We start from the raw sequence: 14,881 nt of genomic DNA on the forward strand, positions 1-14,881 counted from the left end.
TTCATGACTCAACCTGGAGGCTCCTCTGTCTTTCTTCAAAATTGCACAAGCAAAGTGAAAAAAGAACCTTTTTGTCATATTGCTATGAAAGTCACACACAAACAAGAAAAATTCAAAAAGGCTGAGAGACCAAATGAGGGCACTTGGGAAAAAATTTGACATTAAATCTCTTTCTTTAACAAGTCCGACCAGGAAGTCATTGACTACTTGTTGTGTGCTACTTTACTTGTTACCTACACAGCAGATATCAACCTTATGACAAACATAAATAAATCGAACACATACGCTAATGAAGGGATGAGAGGTGGTAATGATCGAGGCCACGCCCACAGACAGCTGCAGCAAGTCACTGTGGCGCAATCGGCCAGCGCGTTCGGCTGTTAACCGAAAGGTTGGTGGTTCGAGCCCACCCAGCGACGAGTGTGTGTACAAACAAATCTACCGGTCAGCAACCAGTTGTAGGTTTGGTAGCAAATCGATAGCTCTAATGGGTGACTTGTCCCACTGAACTTGGAAGTTATTCTTTAAGTCATTTGGTTGACAAGAGTTAAGGTGCCAAAGCCTGCTGAGCTGTTTGATGAGAGATATTACAATTGTATTGTAACTGGTAATCTTGCTGTATAGCACCTCCTACTTTTCGGTTCAAGTTTGACATAGATCAGCAGCAGTTCACTCGAGTCTCATCACATAAAAATACACAACGCTTGCATCTACCGCCATGAGGGAGCAGTCATGCTCGTAGCCACGCTCACTGCCAACAAAAGCCAGGCAGAGTCTCTGTGGCGGAATCGTCCAGCGTGTTCGGCTGTTAACCGAAAGGTTGGTGTTTCAAGCCCACCTAGGGATGTTCTCACTTACGCGTATTACGTGAGTTAAAGTAAACATTCTGCCGCCAAAACGCTCTCCTTACGCATTATACATGCTCCTTGGCAAAATATTTCTCCAAGGGTGACCTGTTAAGTACAGTGTAATGCATGACTCAACCTGAAGGCTCCTCTGTCTTTTGTCAAAATTGCACAAGCAAAGTGAAAAAACAACCTTTTTGTCATATTGCTATGAAAGTCACACACAAACAAGAAAAATTCAAAAAGGCTGAGAGACCAAATGAGGGCACTTGGGAAAAAATTTGACATTAAATCTCTTTCTTTAATAAGTCGCACCAGGAAGTTATTGACTACTTGTTTTGTGCTACTTTACTTGTTACCTACACAGCAGATATCAACCTTATGAAAAACATAAAGAAATCGAACACATACTCTAATGAAGGGATGAGAGGTGGTAATGATCGAGGCCACGCCCACAGACAGCTACAGCAAGTCTCTGTGGCGCAATCGGCCAGCGCGTTCGGCTGTTAACCGAAAGGTTGGTGGTTCGAGCCCACCCAGGGAGAGTGTGTGTACCAGCAAATCTACCGGTCTGCAACCAGTTGTAGGTTTGGTAGCAAATCGATATCTGTAATGGGTGACTTGTCCCACTGAACACACAAGTTGTCCTTTAAGTCATTTGGTTGACAAGAGTTAAAGCTATGGTAGGTAATCCTAGAGAGCTAGCAAGAGAGCTAGCAAGATTCGAAAGTGTCCACTCCTCTAAGCTCCACCCCCCCCTCCCCATTCCGTCAGTGCTTCATCCAAAGCCGGTGGAACCGCATGCGCACATGGAGCAGGGAGCCGGCAGAGGGGGGCGTAGGCAGAAAGCAGAGGCATCTGATTGGTTTTTTGTAGGCGACCAATCCGAGATCAGCGTCCCGCTGATCTCGGATTGGTCAGCTTTTTCTCAGTCCTGCAGCTGCCACAGAGGTCTGATTATTTTCGTCCCTTTTTCTAAATACATCTTGTGTAGATTTCTCTCAGGATAGACGGACCATTTCACCCAGTATTACAAAATGTGTTTCTGAACAGGATTACCTACCATGCCTTTAAGGTGCCAAAGCATGCTGAGCTGTTTGATGAGAGATATTACAATTGTAGTGTAACTGGTAATCTTGCTGTATAGCACCTCCTACTTTTCGGTTCAAGTTTGACATAGATCAGCAGCAGTTCACTCGAGTCTCATCACATAAAAATACAGAACGCTTGCATCTACCGCCATGAGGGGGCAGTTAAGCTCAAAGCCACACCCACTGCCAACAAAAGCCAGGCAGAGACTCTGTGGCGCAATCGGTTAGTGCGTTCGGCTGTTAACCGAAAGGTTGGTGGTTCAAGCCCACCCAGGGACGGTCTGACTTATGGATTTTACTTGAGTTAAAGCAAACATTCTGCTGCCAAAACGCTCTCATTACTCATTATACACGCTCCTTGGCAAAATATTTCTCCAAGGGTGACCTGTTAAGTGCAGTGTAATTCATGACTCAACCTGGAGGCTCCTCTGTCTTTCTTCAAAATTGCACAAGCAAAGTGAAAAAACAACCTTTTTGTCATATTGCTATGAAAGTCACACAAACAAGAAAAAATTCAAAAAGGCTGAGAGACCAAATGAAGGCACTTGGGAAACAATTTGACATTAAATCTCTTTCTTTAACAAGTCCGACCAGGAAGTCATTGACTACTTGTTGTGTGCTACTTTACTTGTTACCTACACAGCAGATATCAACCTTATGACAAACATTAATAAATCGAACACATACTCTAATGAAGGGATGAGAGGTGGTAATGATCGAGGCCACGCCCACAGACAACTACAGCAAGTCTTTGTGGCGCAATCGGCCAGCGTGTTTGGCTGTTAACCGAAAGGTTGGTGGTTCGAGCCCACCCAGGGATGAGTGTTTATACCAACAAATCCACTGGTCAGCAACTAGGGGTAGCAAAAGACAGCCTGGCTATATTCAGAAATTGTCACTTGAACTAGCACCATCTCCCAATTAAGCCTCAAGTTGCTCCACGAAGACATTTCAGCTGCATCTCGGTGAGGCTAATCCAAGCGAGGCTTACATAGCACTGGCTAAGTGCAAGTGCATGAGGAACGTAAGAAGCCCCGACGAGTGGATGGTGGAAAAATGGAAATGGCAGAAAGACAACAGCTCTAATTTTTTCGGCAGCTGAATAAATAATGCTGATATAGCTGTATGAGGATTTTAAAAGTGTCATCACCAGAAATGGTAATACAGCTGCGATCAATAAAGCGAAGAATAAGGCATGACTGACAACTGCAGACAGACTAAATGCGTAAGTTATGAAAGTTTCATACCATTGTCAATTGTTAGACATTTATTTTACTGGCCTCATGTATTTATACTCTCCTCTTTGTGTTATAATTTGTTTTCATAAAGCATGTTGAATTGTCTCTGTATGTGATGTACAGCACAAATATACTGGCCCTGCTCACTTTATTAATAACTCAATAATCGACACGCATCATCATACTTTGTGACTATATTATCGAGAGTGTGTGACCCACATATTATTTTTTCACTGTTACATCTCAACAGGAGCTATCTTAACAGCCAAAAGCGTACCTGGCAGCAGGTGAAGGTAAAGTACAGCTACATATTTCAGAGTGGTAAGTAGCCTTTGAAGAAATGTGTTTGTCCAATAAAGAGAGCAGCAAACTAGATATGGAACACAAGAAACTGAAAATAAAAAAGAACAAGCTAGAGATTCTGAAACTGGAGAGGGATGTTAGTATAAATTCAGATAAAGGAGAATTTCGTGTTGTGAACTGTATTTAATTCAGTTTTCTCTCCACAGCTTGAGAAACATGTAATAATAATTAAACAATTCAACACAATTTGAACTCAAACTTGTCATTATTGTACGATTCATGCAAAGTGTTAGAAATGTGTTTTTTACATTCATATTCACAGTGGGGTGCCATGACCTAAACGTGTGGAAAGTTATAAATCATCTCTGTCCATTTAGCCTTCTTACACCTGCTCTGACTTAAACTGCTACTGTGTCAATGCTAACTTATGAAAAGAAGTTCTAAGTAAAAGGTCACAACAATAAGGATCAAAGGAAATATGTGTCCCTGTATATAGGTCCCTCACTGTGTCAGGAGAAACTGAGTCCTTTCAGGCACTGGAACTCAACGAAGAAAAGACTTGAGCCTGAAAAGTTGTCCACAAGACAAAATGTATAAAATATTAAGTATACTATAAAATTTAAGATGGCTCTGTCAGAAGTCAGCCATGGTGCCTGAGAACTTTAAGCAATGAACCTGTATTTAATTTGGCCAAAGGTCATTTCTATCCGTGCCCTTGTTTTAGCATGTGCATGTGCATGTGCATGTGCATGTGCATGTGCATGTGCATGTGCATGTGCATGTGCATGTGAATGTGAATGTGCATGTGCATGTGCATGTGCATGCCCTTGTTCCTGGATCAGGATATGGCGTGAGGAGGTACGGCCAGCATGCATAGCCTCTGTCCCCAAGCAGGACACCATTGAACTCTCCTGCAGAATAAGAGAAATGTTGGATGGATATACATGTGTTAAGACTTTAGGCAATTTGATGCAATATGTGCCTTATATGGCTAACTATAATAAAGTATGACGAGCACTTTGAATTCCTTAAGATGACCTCTACACCTGACCTCTCATTACATTACCAAAATTCTGCCTATGCTACACCTTACTTCAAAAGTACACTCCTTCGGGTAAGTAAAATTCTTGCGCCTTGTGCAAACCTCTGTGCCAGTGAGGATGCTCGGAAGATCCTAGAATCATGAACTGATCCCGGCCATTTAGCCTCAATGTTGGAAATGAAATGACCTCCATCACAGATCATCTGTATGCACGGAGGATAGGAGTCAATGATGAGCTTTCACAGGGCATAAATGTAACATTGCTCAGCATTACTCAAAGGGGTTGAAGTGGTATTTTTCAAAATGAGAAATCCAGTTCAGAGTCTATGGACAATTATCCCCAAGTGTACCTGTACAATTAGGATATGGAAAAATGTTCGGTTTACATAGTCAGCCTCTACGGGTCCAGCATCTGTGGTGCCAGGCTGGACGTCTGCTGCAGTGCTGTGCCCGGTCTGCAGGGCGTTCCCTCCGCCTGGTGGAGAGGTGCCTGGAGCTGTGGAGGGGGAGGCTGATGGAGAAGGAGAGGGGCCTTCTCCTCGCATACGGCAGGGGAGAGGCGGACCCGGACCCCAGGGACCTGTACCCTGACATCCACCTGAGGCCTGGGTTGGCAGAGCTGAGCGGGCCTCTGCTGACGTCCTGCAGTGCGGTGAAGCTGAGCCTGCACTCGGCAGATAAGAAGGCACTGTACATGTCCTATGTTAAAGACATCCAACAGAAGGGCCTGTGCGACAGGGCAGAGTGTGTGTGGACCGGGAGGCTGCGTGAGCTGAGCCCACAATGGAGGGTCCTGTACAAACCACCTCTGAAAAAGAGAACAGGGGATCTCCAGTGGCGACTTCTACATGGCGCCATCGCGACAAACGCCTTTTTATCTAAGTTTAGTTCCAGTGTTATCAAAGTCTGTCCTTTCTGTAACCTGCCCGAAACCCTCTTCCACGTTTTCACTGAGTGCAGCAGATTAACAAGTTTCTTTAGTGTTCTCACTCATGTTTTTGGTTTGTTTGATGTTCTTTTTACTGCACCCATCTTTATTTGTGGAGTTAAGTATTGTAAAACAAAAAAAGGAAAAGTGTACACTCCTTAATTTTTTAGTTGGGGAAGCTAAGTTGTCCATTTATTTAACTCGCAGAGACAAGCTGAAGGGTGAGCCGACCCTTGCCCCAGAAACTCTGTGGAAGTTCCATGTGAAGGCCAGGTTAAAACTGGAGTTTTGTTTCCACAGGCTCACCGGGAACCTGGATGTTTTTGTACAGCAGTGGGCTAACAAAGAGCTTTTGTGCCGAGTAGCTCACGGAAAATTATGATTTGCATCCTTTTTGAATTACTTTGTTGCCTTCGCTGTCGTTGACAATGTTATTTGCACCCTTTTTGACCTGATTTATTGACTGAGCTGTCGTTACCGCTGTGGCTTTCAGTAATTAAATGTAAATAAGGTTGTGTTTTTAAAAATAAAAAAAAAAACAATCTTCTTGGGTTATTATGGAGGTTGGCAGCTTAACGAAAAATGTTCATTACCGCCACCTGCTGGATCGGGGTGTGGATGCAAGAGAGCCTACTCTAATGCTAGACTGGGGCTGCACGCTTTTCGGACTTCACGAAGGCCTACGATCTTTTTTTTTGTCCCGCCCACTTCAAATAGGTTAGGTTAGGTTTCTTTATTAGTCTCCACAAGGGAGAAATTTGTCTCGGAGACAGGGAGGTTACAGCACCATAAAACACATAGAGGACAACACCAACAGACAACCATAAAATTGTAAAATACAGGCTCAGAAACATTGAATTTCCTAACCCACTGCCCCTGTCCCATCCAGTCCATACCCCCCCCCCCATCGTCATTTGTCATTTCTCCATTCCATCACCACCTACAGTACAAACACTAATTGCAGAGGTCCCTTTTTGTCCCAATCAATCCCAGTTTATTCAGTATCTTAATAGACTGAGGTATAAAAGAATGTTTGTAGCGATTGTGTTTACATAGAGGGAGTCTAAACCTCCTCCCAGAGTTTAAAAGAATATATTCCCCATTTAGTACATGGTCACCATCTGATGCAATGACATTCGCCTGACTGATAGTGGCCTGCTCAAAGAGCTCCTGTGGGTTAAGGGGGGACATCACCCCCATAATCCTGCCTGCTGTTCTAATGAGGCTTGAGATTTCTGCCCTGTGTTTTACCGTGAGATTGCCAAACCAGCAGGTAATCCCATAACGGAGAACAGACTCTATCGTGGCTCTGTAGAAGAATAACATGATGTCTTTACATACTCCAAAGACTCTAAGTCTGCGCAGAAAATGTAGACGCTGGTGTATTCTGGCACAGACATTGGTCACCTGGGTACGCCAGCTGAGATCGCTGTCTATGTGCACCCCCAGGTACTTAAAAGTGTTCACCTGATCAATAGCCTGGCCATGTACAGCCACTGTGCCCTGGCCTCGGAGGGATTTAGGATCGAACACCATCTCTACTGTTTTTTTTGTGTTAATATGTAAAAAGTGTGAATCGCACCAATTAACAAACTTATCTATTGCTGTTTGGTGAATGTTCAAATCATCATGTTTAGTAAGCAGGCTAAGAATAACAGTGTCATCTGAGAATTTGACAATGTATTGATTTGGCCCAGAACTGACACAGTCGTTAGTGTATAGCGTAAACAAAAATGGTGAGCTGACGCAACCTTGGGGCGCGCCAATACTGCAGGAGGTTATATCAGACAAAGCAGAATTGAACTTAACCTGTTGTGGCCTATTTGATAAAAAAGAATAATACCACCTAATTAAAAACGGGTTAATATTCAGCTGAGTTAATTTTTCAAGAAGAATGTGTGGCTGGATAAGATTAAAAGCGGAACTAAAATCAACAAAAAGAAGTCTGGCATAACCTGCAGGGTTTTCAAGATGTTTAAGCACCAGATGCATTATTGTTGCTATGGCATCTCCTGTGCTGCGGTTCTCAGTGTAGGCAAACTGATACTTATCAAGAGCTGGTTGCACATCTGTGCGAAGTTTCCCGATCATTATTTTCTCAAAGGATTTAAAAACATTTGAGGTGATGGCCACGGGCCGGTAGTCATTATCCTCTTGAGGACTAGCCTTTTTAGGAATCGGTAAAATGATGGAAGTCTTCCATAACTTTGGAATAATGTGGGAGTCAATAGATAGTTGAAATAATTTTTGCCAAACTGGAGACAATTCGTCCGCAAACGACTTCAGGATAAAGGCAGACAGACCATCTGGCCCTGTTGCCTTTTTAGTGTTTATACCTTTAAAAGTTTTAACTACAGTATCCAGCTTAATTTCAATCCTGTGCGCATTCATATCACATATTACATTTTCCAAAACCTCTGCACATTCTGCACTATTATCCACATTAAAACGCATATAAAAATTATTCAGTTCGTTTGCCCTAACACTTTCATTCAGAGCAGACAAGGGCTTCCTTTTCGCAGTCATATTTGTCATTTGTCTGATCGAGTCCCACAGTTTCTTTCCATTGCATTCTGCCAGGTCTTGTTCCGCACGCTCCTTGTGTTGCCGACGCGCTGTGCTTATGTGAAAGTTCAAATCCTATAATAAATAAAACCGTGATTGGTCAATTTTCCCATCACTCTCCAAACCAAAACACATAGCTTGGCCTTCCCCGAGATGCGTGAAGTCCTAACCAATTAATGAGCCGGTTAATCTTGCTTCGATAGAAATGGACGATTCTGATTGGATAGTATGTTTCAGGACAGTAACCCTTTCATTGCCGATGTGAATTTGACAGTAAACTTAACTTTGGAACATAGATTAGCGAGAATGTGGTATTAAATGTATTGTATTAAATTAATTGAGAGTGATTGAGTTTTTTTTATGTATACATACATTATTATTTAATACTAATATGTTTTTGTTCTGAATATTTTAAGACCTTCTCTGAAGGCGTAGAAGGCCCCGAGGGTTCCCCTCTGATGATACGCATCTTAAGCCTGGTTACATACATCCATACAGGATTCATGAAAAGGATGTGGGCTTTGATCCCTTCCATAGCTCAATTGGTAGAGCGGAGGACTGTAGGTGCCCAACAACAGTTATCTCTGCTGTCAATGATTTTGCTCCAAACACAAAAAAAAAACATGCCTGCCAGCCACATGCCGCAGAGCTACATATGCTATCCTTGGGATACGAAGGTGTTTCGGATCACATCAAAGCCACACACGACAAAAACCCACAACCGGCCGTGATCGTATAGTGGTTAGTACTCTGTGTTGTGGTCACGGCAACCCCCCGACCGAATTTGTTTGCATCGCTGAAAAAAGATCCCACTTTCAACTTACATTTCTTAAACTTTAAATAAAAATAATTTGTCTACAGGCCTCTGTCCCGTATCAAAGGTCTGAAAGAATCAAACAGCACAAATGCAGAAGGTCTGCCCATTTAAAGAGCATAAAAGGGGTCAAAGTATCAAACAGGCCCCAACGAGAAATAGTGCCTTTTTAATGAGTCGCCAAGGCCGCATATGTTCTGTGTTTTTTAGCTCTTCTAAAGGGAGGGTTTTCACACACCGCCACACCCAAAGTATAAACATCCTAACAACAGAAGATGAAAATCGTGTGCCAAATGAATGGATGGATAGACCTGACAAAAAAAGAACCAAAACAAAAAGGCTGGACTTTTGCGCTGGACAATGTGAGGGTATATTGAGGATCAACATCTGTGTTGGACGATGTGGAGACTTTCCCAGATAGATGCCAGATATGTTTTTGTAAGGACTAAATGCATGATAGAAACTGAGGCTGATTTGATCTGAAACGCATCTGAAACTGATGGTTTCTCATCACTTTTTGTGTTTATTTAACTGATAAACAGGCCCAAGCCCCTGGCTCCCTTCCATAACTCATTTGGTACAGCAGAGAACTGCAGGTGTCCCATGATACGCATCTTAAGCCTGATTACATGCATTCATACAGGTTTCATGAAAAGGATGTTGGCTTTGCTCCCTTCGATAGCTCAGTTGGTAGAGCGGAGGACTGTAGGCGCCCAACAACAGTTATCCTTAGGTCGCTGGTTCAATTCAGGCTCGAAGGATATGCCAAGCTTTTGTATACAGAGGCTCTTTTGGCCAACTCCGTCAATCCTTTCAAAGCTTTTGGAATATGCTGTTTTACGAAAGACTGTTCCACTCTCTATCGAACTGCTAAGGGCTAGTGGTGCAATGGATAACGCGTCTGACTACGGATCAGAAGATTCTAGGTTCAACTCCTGGCTAGCTTGGCAGGCTGGTTTTAGTCTCTCACTTCCCCCACACCTATAGAACGGGATCGCTTTAAACCTTCTGTAGCGGCCATATGCCTTGTCATGTGTTTTTGTAATGGCTTTATTTTGACGTTCACCGTGTGTCACGTGAGGGTAGCGTATCAATTTGTTTTGTATTTAGGCACCTGTGCGCCTGTGCACCTGTTTACTGGCTGGGAGAGGGGCAGGCATGGGAGAGCACAATTTTTGTTGACCGCATCGCTAGATGGAAACATTGCTCTCTTTACGCACTATAGCACTTTAACTCTCACCGGCTGCGCACTGCACGGTGGCGGTTTTAGATAGGCATTTTAACCTTTGTATTTGAACTTTTAACAACGAATAAAAGACATCAAAGAAGAGACAAGTATTTGCGCGTCAGCTATTGAACTCCCACGAAAGCTTCTCGGTGGCACTTAGCTTGTAGCCACCACAACCTTCTACTCCCTGGGTATCCCAGCTCACTTACACCCCAAAGATAACTCACAGTGGCCCTCATTTACCTCTGAATGGCATGCCATTAAAGTCGGAGGATTTTACCAGTCTGTTACTGGTAAAAAAATCCAAAGTTAAGCTGATGTTGCGCAATGATCTTGGCTTCCCCGTACTGCCTACACTCAAGCAATACAAAAAGATGCTAGACTTGAATGAGTAAGTTCTATCACGTCGAGTCATTGTAGCATATAACAAATGATAAAATAATTGCTTTGAAAGCAATTTTTTGAAGAACTAAAAGTCTTTCAACTCACCTGCTGTTAACATCCAAATCCGCAATACCAAAGGCAAGCTGTATAGAATGTTTGTGTGACTTAAATAGGTAACAGAGAAAACACTGAGAGCACTTATTCTCGCACAAATTTGCTCATAGGGCAACTCAAAATCAGGCCGGGATTTCTCAGCTGGTCAGAGCGTGGTGCTAATAACGCAAAGGTCATGGGTTCAATCCCAATACTGGCCACGAATATCAGCAACAACAGCACATGTGTAGGCGCCCTTCCATAACACATGACTTTTAAAGATATATCAATATATTTGATGCTGCTTGTCCTCGAACGGATCACAGGGGAAGCAATGTGAGCAGACATCCCTTGCCCCGATTCTCACAGGACATAATCTACACGTCTTCTCGGGTGGACACACAGAAATACCAATGCAAGACCAGTATGGTTTATTTCTTGTGAGTCCTGGACCTTCCCTCAGGCCTCCTCACCGTGCAACTGATCCAAAATATCTCCCCTGGGGGGAGTCTACATGATATTCTGACCAGATGCCCATACCGCCTGATCTGGCTTCATTCAAAGAAAAGTGGCAGAGACTGTATTCTCAGCGTATTCCAGATGACTACGCCTATCACCCTGATCCAAGAGGGTGAGCCTAATCACCACAGAGTGGAAGATGATTTCAGCCCTAATGCATTCGCAATCTCATTCATTTAGTCACCACTCATAAGGAGTGACCAGAGGTGAGCGTTGGAAGGAAGATCGACTGGTAGAACGAGATCCTCCAGTCGTGGTCAAAATGGTCTGATCCCTAAACTCTTCCACTTGAGGCAGCAACTGGTTCTAAGCAAGAAGAGGGCCCTCAACCCTTTTCCAACTAAGGATCAGAGCCTCAGACTTGGAGGTACAATTTTATTCCTGGCTGTTTCACACTTGGCAGCAGACCACCCCTGTACCGGCCAGATGACTCAGGTGAGACCATGTGGCCTAACGGACAAGGCGTCTGACTTCGGATCAGAAGATTGAGGGTTCGAGTCCCTTCGTGGTTGTCTTGTTTAGTTGTATGCTGTCATATATGTATAGAAATCAAGAGCACTGTACTGAGTACTAACCAAATAAACACATGGTGAAAGCTGGTAAGTACTTTGCTAGTTGTACTCCGTGTCAGAAATCCTCTGAATGGCATGCCATTAAAGTCAGAGGATTTTACCAGTCTGTTACTGGTAAAAAAATCCAAAGTCATGCTGATGTTGCGCAATGATCTTGGCTTCCCCATACTGCCTACGCTAAAGCTATAAAAAAAAGATGCTAGACTTGAATGAGTAAGTTCTATCACGTCGAGTCATTGTAGCATATAACAAATGATAAAATAATTGCTTTGAAAGCAATTTTTTGAAGAACTAAAAGTCTTTCATCTCACCTGCTGATAACATCCAAATCCGCAATACCAAAGGCAAGCTGTATAGAATGTTTGTGTGACTTAAATAGGTAACAGAGAAAACACTGAGAGCACTTATTCTCGCAAAAATTTGCTCATAGGGCAGCTCAAAATCAGGCCAGTTAGCTCAGCTGGTCAGAGCGTGGTGCTAATAACGCCAAGATCATGGGTTCAATCCCCATACTGGCCACGAATATCAGCAACAACAGCACATGTGTAGGTGCCCTTCCATAACACATGACTTTTAAAGATATATCAATATATTTGATGTTGCTTGTCCTGGAACGGATCACAGGGGAAGCAATGTGAGCAGACATCCCTAGCCCCGATTCTCACAGGACATAATCTAGGCAAGGCAAGGCATCTTTATTTATATAGCGCATTTCATACCACAGGCAACTCAATGTGCTTTACATAAAGACAAGGCATTTAAAAGAACAGCATGAAGTAGCATAAAAACAAGAAATTTAAAGAGAAAAAAAATAGAATAAAAATTAAAGCAATCAAAGAAGAGGGGAAAATGGAAAATATATACTCAACCATAAGCACACCGAAAGAGAAATGTTTTCAACCTGGATTTAAAAGTGCTTACAGTTGGGGCTGATTTCAGGTCTGCTGGTAGTTTGTTCCAGTTGTGTGCAGCATAACAGCTAAAAGCTGCTTCACCGTGTCTAGTTTGAACTCTGGGCTCCACTATCTGACCTGAGTCAGTAGATCTCAGAGCTCTGCTGGGTTTATACTCTGCTAGCATGTCATTCATGTATTCTGGACCTAAACCATTCTGTGATTTGTAGACGAGTAGCAGAACTTTAAAATCTATTCTGTATCTGACCGGGAGCCGATGTAAATACTTGAGAACTGGGGTGATGTGATGTGATCTCTTTGTTCTGGTTAAAACTCGGGCTGCAGCGTTCTGAATGAGCTGCAGCTGTTTGAGACTCTTTTGGGGGAGTCCAGTCAGAAGACTGTTACAGTAGTCAAGTCTGCTGGAGATGAAAGCATGAATCAGCTTCTCCTGATCTGTTTGGGACATGAAACCCTTAATTCTGGATATGTTCTTAAGTTGATAAAAGGCTGATTTGGTGACTGATTTGATATGATATTTAAAGGTCAGGTCTGAGTCTATCAGCACGCCGAGGTTCCGGACTTGGTCTTTAGTTTCTAGAGACAGTGACTCAAGGTGTTTACTGACAGCAAACCTCTTCTCTTTGGTGCCAAACACAATGACCTCAGTTTTTTCTTGATTTAGCTGAAGGAAATTAAGGTTCATCCACTTTTTGACTTGCTCTAAGCAGTCGCACAATGACTCTATAGGACTGCAGTCATCTGGAGACAGTACGAGATATATCTGTGAGGCAGCATGTATAGGGTGAACAGAAGGGGTCCAAGAACTGACCCCTGAGGAACTCCACGTCATAGCCACTCGATCAGATTGATTACTTCCAATAGTCACAAAATAACACCGCTCCTCCAAGTAGGACCTGAACCATTCTAGGACTGTCCCGCTGAGTCCTGCCCAGGTTTCCAACCTGTTCAGCAGTATACTGTGATCCACAGTGTCAAATGCAGCACTGAGACCCAACAATACCAGAACTGACACCTTGCCTGAGTCAGTGTTCAACCTTATGTCATTTAACACTTTAATGAGAGCCGTTTCTGTACTGTGGTGAGGTCGGAAGCCTGACTGAAATTTGTCAAGGAGTCCACTGGAGTTCAAGAACTTACTGAGTTGATTAAAAACCACTTTCTCAACAATCTTGGCTATAAAAGGAAGATTTGAGATGGGTCTGTAGTTGGTTAAAATGGAAGCATCCAATGTTGTCTTTTTTTTTGAGTGGCTTGATGGCAGCTAATTTTAAGGGTTTAGGAAACGTGCCTGATTGAAATGAGCAGTTTATTATTTGCTGCAAATCTGTTTGGACAGAACTTACAATAGTTTTAAAGAAGTCAGATGGCATTGTGTCAAGACAGGATTTCGATGATTTAAGATGCTGGACTGTTTCTTCTATGGTTTTTTGGTCAACTTTATTGAATTCTGACATCATAGTTGATTGATTCCTAGGTGGTTTTAAAGATTGCGTCATTTTATTATTTTGCTGATTTATGTTGATATTTAGCCTTATAGATTTGATTTTTCATTGAAAAAACAAGAAAATTCATTGCATTTTTCTGTGGAACAGAGTTCTGAAACTATCTGTTTTGGGGGGGTTGTCAGCTTATTAACCATAGCAAAAAGAGCACGAGTGTTGTTGATGTTCTTATTAATCATTTTAGATAAGTGTTACTGTCTAGCGCGGAGTAACCCGTGGTTAAAATTACAAAGACTTTGTTTGTAGAGGTCATGGTGAATTTGAAGTTTAGTTTTTCTCCATTTACGCTCTGCATTCCTGCATTCTGTTTTCAAGGCCTTTACCATCATAGTGTTTCTCCATGGTGTTCGCTTTCTGCTCAAGATCATCTTATTTAAGACTAAATGGACAGAGATGATTTATAACTTTCCACACGTTTAGGTCATGGTACCCCACTGTGAATATAAATGTGAAAAACACATTTCTAACACTTTGCATGAACCGTACAATAATGACAAGTTTGAGTTCAAGTTGTGTTGAATTGTTTAATTATTATTACATGTTTCTCAAGCTGTGGAGAGAAAACAGAATTAAATACAGTTCACAACACGAAATTCTCCTTTATCTGAATTTATACTAACATCCCTCTCCAGTTTCATAATCTCGAGCTTGATCTTTTTTATTTTCAGTTTCTTGTGTTCCATATCTAGTTTGGTGCTCTCTTTATTGGACAAACACATTTCTTCAAAGGCTACTTACCACTCTGATATTTTGCTGTGCTTTACCTTCACCTGCTGCCAGGTACGCTTTTGGCTGTTAAGATTGCTCCTGTTGAGATGTAACAGTGAAAAAATAATATGT

The 14,881-nt window shown here is 42.5% G+C and overlaps 5 non-coding genes across 5 annotated transcripts; all 5 read left to right on the forward strand.

Annotated features, from left to right (window-relative positions):
- The first annotated feature begins 345 nt into the window (after positions 1-345).
- On the forward strand, positions 346-419 carry trnan-guu (transfer RNA asparagine (anticodon GUU)). Its single transcript has one exon. It is a non-coding gene; the product is annotated as a tRNA-Asn (tRNA).
- An 897-nt stretch (positions 420-1,316) lies between these two features.
- trnan-guu (transfer RNA asparagine (anticodon GUU)) lies at positions 1,317-1,390 on the forward strand. Its single transcript has one exon. It is a non-coding gene; the product is annotated as a tRNA-Asn (tRNA).
- Positions 1,391-9,498: 8,108 nt separating this feature from the next.
- trnay-gua (transfer RNA tyrosine (anticodon GUA)) lies at positions 9,499-9,587 on the forward strand. The gene is given in 2 exon segments: positions 9,499-9,535; positions 9,552-9,587. It is a non-coding gene; the product is annotated as a tRNA-Tyr (tRNA).
- Positions 9,588-11,489: 1,902 nt separating this feature from the next.
- Positions 11,490-11,562, forward strand: trnar-ucg (transfer RNA arginine (anticodon UCG)). The gene has a single exon. It is a non-coding gene; the product is annotated as a tRNA-Arg (tRNA).
- A 505-nt stretch (positions 11,563-12,067) lies between these two features.
- On the forward strand, positions 12,068-12,141 carry trnai-aau (transfer RNA isoleucine (anticodon AAU)). The gene has a single exon. It is a non-coding gene; the product is annotated as a tRNA-Ile (tRNA).
- Positions 12,142-14,881: the final 2,740 nt, after the last annotated feature.

Source organism: Odontesthes bonariensis, chromosome 8, assembly GCF_027942865.1.
Source record: "Odontesthes bonariensis isolate fOdoBon6 chromosome 8, fOdoBon6.hap1, whole genome shotgun sequence".
Lineage (NCBI taxonomy): Eukaryota > Metazoa > Chordata > Actinopteri > Atheriniformes > Atherinopsidae > Odontesthes > Odontesthes bonariensis.